Raw genomic sequence first — 12,071 nt, forward strand, 5'->3', positions numbered from 1 at the left:
ACTTCACACCAGGTGCCATAATTTTACAAGATGCTTGAGACTGTCATTAACCAACATCCTAGTAAGGTATTTCGTAAAAACTTGGTAGTTTTATTTTTTGATGTTTGCAAATGTTGTATATTCCCTTTAAACAGAAAAAGGGGGAAAAAAGGCACTGTATGTTAAACCCGCTATTAGCATGTTAACTTAAAGAGCTGTGATTTTCTCCGGTTGCCAAATTTCCAGTGGGGAGGCAACAATGCAACTCCCCCCCCCCCCTTACCTTTTATAAAATGTATATGTTTCAGTCTGGATTTGTTGCCAAGCAGTTCAACATTTTATACCTGTGGCCAATACTTTTTTATGGTTGTATATATTTTTTATTAATTGCCATCTTTATTTGGAAAACGATTCAGGGAAGCTATTGCTCCTATTATTTGTGGTTCTAATGATATCTATCTGTAAGGGGTTAAAAACAAAGACGATGGGCATGACAGCAGCACTAGCTTCATTGTCGCCGTTGAGGGCTCGTCAATTGTATTGTACTCGTTCCTCTAGGATTGAGAGCCGTGTAATCCACTGAACTATTTACGGACTAGTGCTTATGAAGCTGATGTTAGATTTATCTCCGTCAGTGGCCTGACAGGCATGCATTTCATTGACTAGGAAGGCTGGTGACCCGTGCTTGTGGACTTGGCTTTGTGACCATAATTCGACAGGCCAGTGGTACCTGTGTCATAGTTCATTCAACTCCATGTTTAGTAGCCAGGATATGCTGAACTGACGAGTGTTGATGCTGATGTCCTCATGCACCATCAGTGATGTTCGTGTAGGCAAAACAGGGCCTAATTTCATGGATCTCCTTACCGTTGTTGAACAATTCAGTGCTTACGGTTAACATATTTCATGGGTTAACAAGATTTTGTGCTTACAGCTTGTTTTGCTATTGCTGTTGGCACAGAATGGTGATCGTATGTGTGGAATTCTGTGGTGAGTAGAGCCATGAAATTAGGCCATGTTATGTGCACACCATCATCCTTCCATAAGGATTTATTTGCTTTTTTTGATTGTATAACTTTTTGATGTGAAATTCATGGATTTTGATACATTTGATTGTATTTTGATGTATGGGATTCTGGGTTTAGGATTTAGAGGTTGCACTATTTTGCAAATTGAATCCGTTTGCTTTTGGATTGATTTTTTTTCTTCTTCAAATGTTATTGTCAGTGTACAACAAATTCAATTTGCATTTTTAGTTTGGTTGAGTCACCTTCTAAAAACAAGCATCAAACAAGTAATGGTTAGTTTCTTTGCTCCTTCTGCACGATTATGTCTGACAAGGAGGTACCTTGAATTGAACATTTACACTAAAAGAACAATGCACAATTTAATGCTCACACAACAGTTTCCATAAGCTCTCGTAGCTACATGTAGTTATACCCTATAAAGACCAATGTATACATGTATATTATTAAATTCAAAGTTAATCTAAACGAATTGAAAATGTCTGAAAATGAAATGTGTTGGTAACTAAGTAGGAAATCACATTGAACAAAATGAACTTTTCTCCTGAGATTAATATTTCTTTGTGAACGATAACATCTGTTAAAAACCAAATTAACAAAAATGTAATAGTGGGATTTGTAAAGATTAATTCCAGCACAGTTTTGAGACCACTTTAGAGACTATTTGTGCTTGCGATGTGCTTGGTATTATAGAATTGAAACAGTATGTATACCTTGGTTTACAAAGAGTAAAATTTGGTTTTAAAAAGGAGTTTCGCATAATTAAAGATCATCTTATAAGATGAAAACAGTTCAACTCTGGTTGAAATTTGGGATACAGGTAAGTTATCTGCATAAAAAGCTGTGATGGATGTCAACAGGTTGCCACCACCTCCAGAAAACAAATGTCCCTCCTCTACTCACCATTAATTATGGGGAGTAAAGGAGGCAGATTTTTTTTTTCTGGAGGGGGTGTTAATAATAATACATACTAGTTTGCTCCTTAGTTTGTTTCCGTTGTATTTCTACTTGATGAGAGAACCCCAAAATAATTTCCTTTAAATATTGGCACAATACTTTCAATGTACTGAAAGGAAACAATTAAAGGATTGAATCACTGTACACTGCGGCGCTTCTTGATGGATGGATGAATAAATACAACTTAAAGGGCATTTCTTGTTGAGTTGTTTCTTTGTAGTGTCATAGCCAGTATCTTCTTGGAAACATAAAGGTTTCTCTTGGAGTTCGTGTTGAAACATAATTTGATGCAGTTTCAACTGCTATTGTAGGCGTGGTGTGTTGTTGCTGGGGTTCTACTTGATGTCTCAGTGAAGACAGCTTCCTCCTCGCGGCTACCACTCCCCTTGCATGAATGAACTCCATGCCTTGACCCTTACTCAGGGTCACATAATTATGTAGGAATGCAGATGGTATAATAATATTATTACATTTACATCTCTCAGTCCTCCATTGCTCTTTTTAATGAAGAACTGGTCAGTTACGTTCTCTCGAACTGACATATTCGTGCCGGACATTTAGTATGTCTTGTGTATTTCGTATGACAAGCTTTGGTGACCCATCAATGCAGGGGCGTAAATCCGGGGGCAATCTGGGGGGGGGGGGGGGGACAACTCTCAGGCTTGTATAAATATATATCTCTCCCCCCCCCCCCCTCTCTCTCTTTTTGACCAGGCCTGGGAGATGGGCTGTTAGATCATTCCCCCCCCCCCCATCCCCTTTTTACGTGGTGAAAAAAAAAGGCGCATAAAGCCCCCCCCCCCCAAAAATCTCTGGTTTCTGGTATGCGCGCGCGTCACCGTAGCCGTGCGCATCGGCAAAATTAAGTGCATATTGTAAAGTCCTATATCTAGAGAACTGTAAGTCCGATTGGGTTGAAACTTGGTATGTGGGTAGACCGGGATGTGTTATAGGTGAAAATTAAGGTGACGTCATCATGACGTCATCAGGGGTCACGTGACGTCATCCTAAAAGTGCATATTGTAAAGTCCTATATCTAGAGAACTGTAAGTCCGATTGGGTTGAAACTTGGTATGTAGGTAGACCGGGATGTGTAATAGGTAAAAGTTGAGGTGACGTCATCATGACGTCATCGTGTGATTTTATATAAATTTTTGGACCTTTAAGCCATATCTCACGAACGCAACATGCAAAATTCAAAATTCTTTTCGTATTATGTTTGTTTGGTAATAGGTATTTGCACAAAATTTTGAAAAATGTGTGACATCATCATGACGTCATCAAAAATGCAATTTTTAAAAACACATATAAGGGAAAGTCCGATCGTCATGAAAATTGGTGGATAGCTAGATAATGGTACTAGTATGCAAATTCCGAAAAGACGTCGCCATGAGTCATCGGTTGATTTTTTATGATTTTTTTTTCATATTTACAATTACAGCCCGCTTCCAAAATTTAACACTTCCTTTCATTGAATTGACTTCAACCTTAGTACAAACCAAGACCACAATGCAAAAATGTGCATTGACAAGTGTAATCAAGATGATGTCATCGTAAGGGCATGTGACATCTTCAAATGCCAAAACGTCAATATGACGCCATTAGCTAATTTCTCTACATTTGATATGTGCTGGCTATACTAGCTCAATATAACTTTTTATGAACTTTAAAAAAAATATAATTTACATGACTGTATTGGTAAAACCGCATAAAGTCATACATTAAAAAAACCCGGAAAAGCCCTATGTTCTGTTTTTAAACAGATATAGACCTCTAGTTTTTTTTTAGCTTATGGCAATTTAACAGGCGGGTGATTTGTTAATTTTGGTGATCCCCAATCCCCCCCCCCCCTCTCCCCGGCACAGAATTACGCCCCTTCGTACTGCAACAATCTGCAGCAACTCTCGAGCTTACGGCTTACGCTAAGTTTGTCAACACGGTTCCACCACACCATCCTGCAACTTGCAACGCTATCAGCTGCCATTTAATAGTGTCCTCCATATACTTTTGTTCACGACGATAACGTCTGTTTGTTCTATTTTGCCGGACATTATGTCTGACGGACATTATGTCTGACGACCGCGATAATGTTCGACGTCCGATAAGTCCTAGTTTACATTATACAAATAATGAATGTTTGTGAGTGCAATGGTGAATAAATCCTTGTCATCTGATTGGTTGACTTTTAATAGCCAATTTATTCAGGTTAATAACTGTTTGAAAGTTTGACAAGGAAGTTCATCATATTTAATTTGTGCAAAGTGTTCAACAGGTTGAGAACCATCATTATTCAAGTAATCTCGATTTAAAACAGCGCCACCGCCAGCAGCGATGAGACCGTGCAATGGAAGTTCTATTCACCGTGCAATAACTTCGATTGCACTGTGCGCTGCGCGCCGCGCGTGCGCCGTGCGTTGGGACGAATAATTCAATAACATGTGATCAATGATCCACCAATCAGATGACGGGGATTTATTCAGTTGTATAATCCATTTTATAACACCTCACCCACAGATTCTGTGTCTTGATTGGCCGAGAGCGAGTCACATGTTACTTTCTAATTTTGCTATCTTTCTGTGCACGGCCAAAAGTACTATACCATTAGCAACCAAAGAACTATTTCCACGGCGCGGTATTTGTGTGCAAATGGATGCTGGTGTGCGCGTTGCGCGTAGCGCGTATTGTTCCAAAGAGAGCGCGCCGCAGACTTGGGTTCAAACATTTCGTGAAGGGGTAGTTTGGAAGAGAGAAATACATTTTCCACCAATTGTGTATTGAAATTGAAGTTTTTTTCAACAGTGTTCAGATTTAAATAATTTAAAATATTAAAATCAAGCAGAATCTGTGGGTGAAGTGTTATAAAACAAATATTGAATGCTTTATCTCGTGGTGAAGTAAAACTAGCCTCCCTCGGTGATCCATGGACCATTCTATTTTCCCTCGGCTTCGCCTCGGGAAAATAGAATGGTCCATGGATCACCTCGGTAGGTTAGTTTTACTACACCACTCGAAGCATTCAATATTTGTATAATATCTAACGGCCGATTGTGTCCGACCATTAAGTCCAACGACTCATTATTTTGTTGGTCCATTATACAGGGTTAGTAACACCAAAAAAACACTCAAAGAAATACATTTCATATTTAAAAAATATTTAGCACCAAAAATAATTATGAATGGTAACCCAATTATCACTAACGCTGCTGAATCCAACAGGATTTAACTACAGTATATTATAAACCCGTTGAAGCCTGTTGGACTGAGCAATGAACCCCTTGTACACAATGTGCACGTACATATTCAGAGTCGGATTCTGTTGGGTACTGATAAATAACACAAAGTTGGAATTAATACCAAGTTGGAACTAGAAATTAGTCACAGTTGGATTCTGTTGGATTGAGCAGGAAGTAACCGTTGGAGGGACTCTGTTGGATTTAGTAGGGTAGTCCTGAGGAACCCTCAGGGGGTTAATTGCCCAATCCGTTGATACTCGCCAAATGATACTCGCCATTTAAACGAAACTTGACCCTAAAATCTGTTTCGTCAAAAAATACGATTTCAAGAATTGTCGTTACAATTGTCTTCAAACATCACCAGCGATAGAACCTCAGTTTAAAATTTACAAATATTCAGCAAAGTCCTTTTAAAGGCACGTCTTTAAAAAAGAAGAAGTGGATTTTATAATCCTATTGTTAGCCAGAGCAGGGTGGTTAATAAAGATATTGTGTACTACAGTTGTTGAAATAAGTATTCTGTGTAAATTTTCTTTGTTGTTCCTACCAGTCAGAACACACAATAAATTGCATTTTTGACGAAACTGTGTTCAGTTCGTTTAAATAGTGATAAATTTTAACGTGTAGAGAAATTGAAAGTCATATTAATTTTGTTTTATATGAAATGTTTGTCCTTTTTTTTGGGGGGGGTACTGCTTTTTTTTACTCGGGCCCTGTACACAGTGTTTATAATTATACTATATTGAAACCCCCACACCATTGATAACGCATACAAGAATTGCATTGTACCATTTTGCCCCCAAGCCAAATCATGGTGCGCCACTGATTGGACTATCACCCTACGTGTAAACCCCCCGTGTGTGTGGCAGTTCGTAGTGAGTGATCGGGTTTTTCTTATGTCACATATGCATTTTGTATGAAGCCCGGGAAGGGACAGGGTGGAATTTTTTTTGTAATTTGCTAATTCGTTCGCACGAATTGCTAATACGTTCGCACGAATTGCTAATTCGTTCCCACGAATTGCTAATTCGTTCCCACGAATTGCTAATTCGTTCCCACGAATTGCTTATTCGTTCCCACGAATTGTTAATTCGTTCCCACGAATTAGTAACGCGTTCCCGGATGCACGAGTTAGCAATTCTATGAAGCCCGGGAAGGGACAGGGTGGAATTTTTTTTGGCATTTGCTAATTCGTTCGCATGAATTACTAATTCGTGCGCACGAATTGCTAATTCGTTCGCACGAATTACTATTTCGTTCGCACGAATTACTATTTCGTTCGCACGAATTGCTATTTCGTTCGCACGAATTGCTATTTCGTTCGCACGAATTCGTGGGAACGAATTAGTAATTCGTTAGAACGAATTAGTAATTCGTTCGCACGAATTAGTAATTCGTTTGCACGAATTCCTATTCGTAATTCGTGGGAACGAATTAGTAATTCGTGCGAACGAATTAGCAAACTTTCGAACGAATTACTAATTCGTGCGAACGAATTACTAATTCGTGCGAACGAATTACTAATTCGTTCCCACGAATTACTAATTCGTGCGAACGAATTACTTATTCGTGCGAACGAAATAGTAATTCGTGCGAACGAATTAGCAAATGCCAAAAAAAATTTCCACCCTGTCCCTTCCCGGGCTTCATACCATAAGCTAAAAACTAGAGGTCTATGTCTATGTTTTTTTAATGTATGACTTTATCCGGTTTTGCCAATACAGTCATGTAAATTATATTTTTTTAAAGTTCATAAAAAGTTATATTGAGCTAGTATAGCCAGCACATATCAAATGTATAGAAATTAGTTGATGGCGTCATATTGACGTTTTGGCATTTGAAGATGTCACATGCCCTTACGATGACATCATCTTGATTACACTTGTCAATGCACATTTTTGCATTGTAGTCTTGGTTTGTACTAAGGTTGAAGTCAATTCAATGAAAGGAAGTGTTAAATTTTGGAAGCGGGATGTTATTGTAAATATGAAAAAAAATCATAAAAAATCAACCGATGACTCATGGCGACGTCTTTTCGGAATTTGCGTACTAGTACCATTATCTAGCTATCCACCAATTTTCATGACGATCGGACTTTCCCTTATATGTGTTTTTAAAAATTGCATTTTTGATGACGTCATGATGATGTCACACATTTTTCAAAATTTTGTGCAAATACCTATTACCTAACAAACATAATACGTAAAGAATTTTGAATTTTGCATGTTGCGTTCGTGAGATATGGCTTAAAGGTCCAAAAATTTATATAAAATCACACGATGACGTCATGATGACGTCACCTTAACTTTGACCTATTACACATCCCGGTCTACCTACATACCAAGTTTCAACCCAATCGGACTTACAGTTCTCTAGATATAGGACTTTACAATATGCACTTTAAGAATGACGTCACGTGACCCCTGATGACGTCATGATGACGTCACCTTAATTTTCACCTATAACACATCCCGGTCTACCCACATACCAAGTTTCAACCCAATCGGACGTACAGTTCTCTAGATATAGGACTTTACAATATGCACTTAATTTTGCCGATGCGCACGGCTACGGTGACGCGCGCGCATACCAGAAACCAGAGATTTTTTTGGGGGGGGGGGGGGGGCTTTATGCGCCTTTTTTTCACCACGTAAAAAGGGGGTGGGGGGGGGGGGGAATGATCTAACAGCCCATCTCCGAAGCCTGGTCAAAAAGAGAGAGAGGGGGGGGGGGAGAGATATATATTTATACAAGCCTGAGAGTTGTCCCCCCCCCCCCCCCAGATTGCCCCCGGATTTACGCCCCTGCATTGATGGGTCACCAAAGCTTGTCATACGAAATACACAAGACATACTAAATGTCCGGCACGAATATGTCAGTTCGAGAGAACGTAACTGACCAGTTCTTCATTAAAAAGAGCAATGGAGGACTGAGAGATGTAAATGTAATAATATTATTATACCATCTGCATTCCTACATAATTATGTGACCCTGAGTAAGGGTCAAGGCATGGAGTTCATTCATGCAAGGGGAGTGGTAGCCGCGAGGAGGAAGCTGTCTTCACTGAGACATCAAGTAGAACCCCAGCAACAACACACCACGCCTACAATAGCAGTTGAAACTGCATCAAATTATGTTTCAACACGAACTCCAAGAGAAACCTTTATGTTTCCAAGAAGATACTGGCTATGACACTACAAAGAAACAACTCAACAAGAAATGCCCTTTAACTTGTATTTACAATGTATTCATCCATCCACCAAGAAGCGCCGCAGTGTACAGTGATTCAATCCTTTAATTGTTTCCTTTCAGTACATTGAAAGTATTGTGCCAATATTAAAAGGAAATTATTTTGGGGTTCTCTCATCAAGTAGAAATACAACGGAAACAAACTAAGGAGCAAACTAGTATGTATTATTATTAACACCCCCTCCAGAAAAAAAAATCTGCCTCCTTTACTCCCCATAATTAATGGTGAGTAGAGGAGGGACATTTGTTTTCTGGAGGTGGTTGCAACCTGTTGACATCCATCACAGCTTTTTATGCAGATAACTTTAACCTGTATCCCAAATTTCAACCAGAGTTGAACTGTTTTCATCTTATAAGATGATCTTTAATAATGCGAAACTCCTTTTTAAAACCAAAGTTTACTCTTTGTAAACCAAGGTGTACATACTCTTTCAATTCTATAATACCAAGCACATCGCAAGCACAAATAGTCTCTAAAGTGGTCTCAAAACTGTGCTGGAATTAATCTTTACAAATCCCACTATTACATTTTTGTTAATTTGGTTTTTAACAGATGTTATCGTTCACAAAGAAATATTAATCTCAGGAGAAAAGTTCATTTTGTTCAATGTGATTTCCTACTTAGTTACCAACACATTTCATTTTCAGACATTTTCAATTCGTTTAGATTAACTTTGAATTTAATAATATACATGTATACATTGGTCTTTATAGGGTATAACTACATGTAGCTACGAGAGCTTATGGAAACTGTTGTGTGAGCATTAAATTGTGCATTGTTCTTTTAGTGTAAATGTTCAATTCAAGGTACCTCCTTGTCAGACATAATCATGCAGAAGGAGCAAAGAAACTAACCATTACTTGTTTGATGCTTGTTTTTAGAAGGTGACTCAACCAAACTAAAAATGCAAATTGAATTTGTTGTACACTGACAATAACATTTGAAGAAAAAAAAATCAATCCAAAAGCAAAAGGATTCAATTTGCAAAATATTGCAATCTCTAAATCCTAAACCCAGAATCCCATACATCAAAATACAATCAAATGTATCAAAATCCATGAATTTCACATCAAAAAGTTATACAATCAAAAAAAGCAAATAAATCCTTATGGCAGCTGAGTATTTGACCAGCAGCACAGTTCAGCGTCCAGGTTGAGTTCATATGGTGTGTCATGATGGTGTGCACATAACATGGCCTAATTTCATGGCTCTACTCACCACAGAATTCCACACATACGATCACCATTCTGTGCCAACAGCAATAGCAAAACAAGCTGTGCTGATCATGTAAGCACAAAATCTTGTTAACCCATGAAATATGCTAACCGTAAGCACTGAATTGTTCAACAACGGTAAGGAGATCCATGAAATTAGGCCCTGTTTTGCCTACACGAACATTACTGATGGTGCATGAGGACACCAGCATCAACACTCATCAGTTCAGCATATCCTGGCTAGGCTACTAAACATGGAGTTGAATGAACTATGACACAGGTACCACTGGCCTGTCGAATTATGGTCACAAAGCCAAGTCCACAAGCACGGGTCACCAGCCTTCCTAGTCAATGAAATGCATGCCTGTCAGGCCACTGACAGAGATAAATCTGACATCAGCTTCATAAGCACTAGTCCGTAAATAGTTCAGTGGATTATGGAAATTATGTCCATAAGATGGGGTGCGTAAGTCCGAAAATAAAATAAGGTTCGTTAATCCGAACATTTGATGCAATAGTCCGAACTCCGAAGGTTCATTAATCCGAAGGTTCGATAGTCCGAATTTAGAATAAGGTTAATCAGTCCGAAGGTTCAATAGTCCGAAACGAAAATAAGGTTCAATAGTCCGAAGGTTCGTTATTCCAAATTGACAATAAGGTTCGATAGTCCGAAAAGACTATAAGGTCCGATAGTCCGAATCAACGGTAAGGTCCGATAGTCCGAAGTGTCATACTGACGAACCGTATTGCCCATTCGGACTATCGAACCTTATTCTCAATTCGGACTATCGAACCTTATTGTCAATTCGGACTATCGAACCCTACCGTATATTCGGACTATCGAACTTTATCATCTATTCGGACTATCGAACGTTATTGTCGATTCGGACTAACGAACCCTATCGTCTATTCGGACTATCGAACCTTCGGATTAATTAACCTTATTCTATTTTCGGACAAATGAGCCCTTCGGACTATCGACCCTTCGGATTATCGAACCTTCGGACTATTGAACCTTCGGACTGACGAACCTTCGGACTGACGAACCTTCGGACTAATGACCCTTCGGACTTAAGAACCTTCGGACTATCGAACCTTCGGACTATCGGGCGGTAACCCTCTCCATACAGGCGTGTAAATGCGTGCCGGCATTTAGCTGGGGAGTAACCTGCGATGGACTAGCATCCCATCAAGGGGGAATAGAAATATTCTCTGAAACCGGAGATAAATGCCGGCGCTGCCCATGGCCCACTGGGCCACATTTGCTCCTGACAGACTTTACTACTTAATTACTACTTTTTATCATCTAAAAAGTGGTGGGTAAATGCCCCCCTGCCCACCCTCGAAAAAATGATAAATTGAGAATATGCTGGCAAAAGTACAGGTATTTGGTGGTTTTTTTTTTGGGGGGGGGGGGGGGGCGAAATGTGCTTTACCCCCCTCTAGAAAAAAATCCTGGCGACGCCCATGGCATTCGACGTGGCAGTCCCTGGCGGGTAGGTGTGTGTGTGTGTGTTCCATAATAATTATTTGAATAGACGAGCTGTCATGACGAACCGTCATGGCTAACCGTCCAAACGAAAGAACGAAGGAAGTTGTGAAATAAAGGTTGTCAGTGGTAAAGGAGACCCATAGACTGACTACAGGGTTTGGGAATTAAGCTTTTCGTGCGTATAGGTGACCCATTGGATTGTCTGGAAGAGTATATAGGGCGCCAGATATCACTGTTAGATGAACCAATATCTTGGGGTACCGTGTCCTGGAATAGACCCAGTGGTTGTCCTCAAACTGTTCAGTTTCTCCAGGGAACTGTTGGTCTCTTGCATCCGATTGGGAAGGTTGGGGATCACTACAACTCTATAGTCTTGGGCAGCTGAGTACACGTAAAAGTAGACGTGGGGAGGTCACTATCACAGCCTCGTCGATGTACACTTTGTTTACCCCCAGCAATATCCACTCTGGATCCGCCCTTGTTGATATGTGTAATGTTGACTAATGTACCGGTATCTCCCATATGTCCATCGCTGAGCTAAGAATATTCCCATCTATGCTTAGATTAGCGACATAATGTCAGCATAGTTTTGCGATGACAAAATCTTCCATAAATTAAGTAATTTCAATATTTTACCCCATTTGTGTTTACAAGTGTGGATCCAACAGGCTAGAATGGATCACATCCATGTTGCTATTTTAGATTTTCCTTTTATTTAACTGCCACTAAGACTAAAAACTCACAAATCTCTACTTATTGAAAAATGTATATATATTATTATATTTATCTGGGTATAGAGTCAGGCTCTGTAGACGGTTTCCATGACGATTCAAAGCATTTTTAGAAAGATAAATGTGGAACATATACCATGTCAAGCTTAACCAAGATTGGAAAAGGTATATATATATATGCATGTATCTG

Source organism: Patiria miniata, unplaced genomic scaffold (genome assembly GCF_015706575.1).
Source record: "Patiria miniata isolate m_02_andy unplaced genomic scaffold, ASM1570657v1 HiC_scaffold_16, whole genome shotgun sequence".
NCBI classification, from domain to species: domain Eukaryota; kingdom Metazoa; phylum Echinodermata; class Asteroidea; order Valvatida; family Asterinidae; genus Patiria; species Patiria miniata.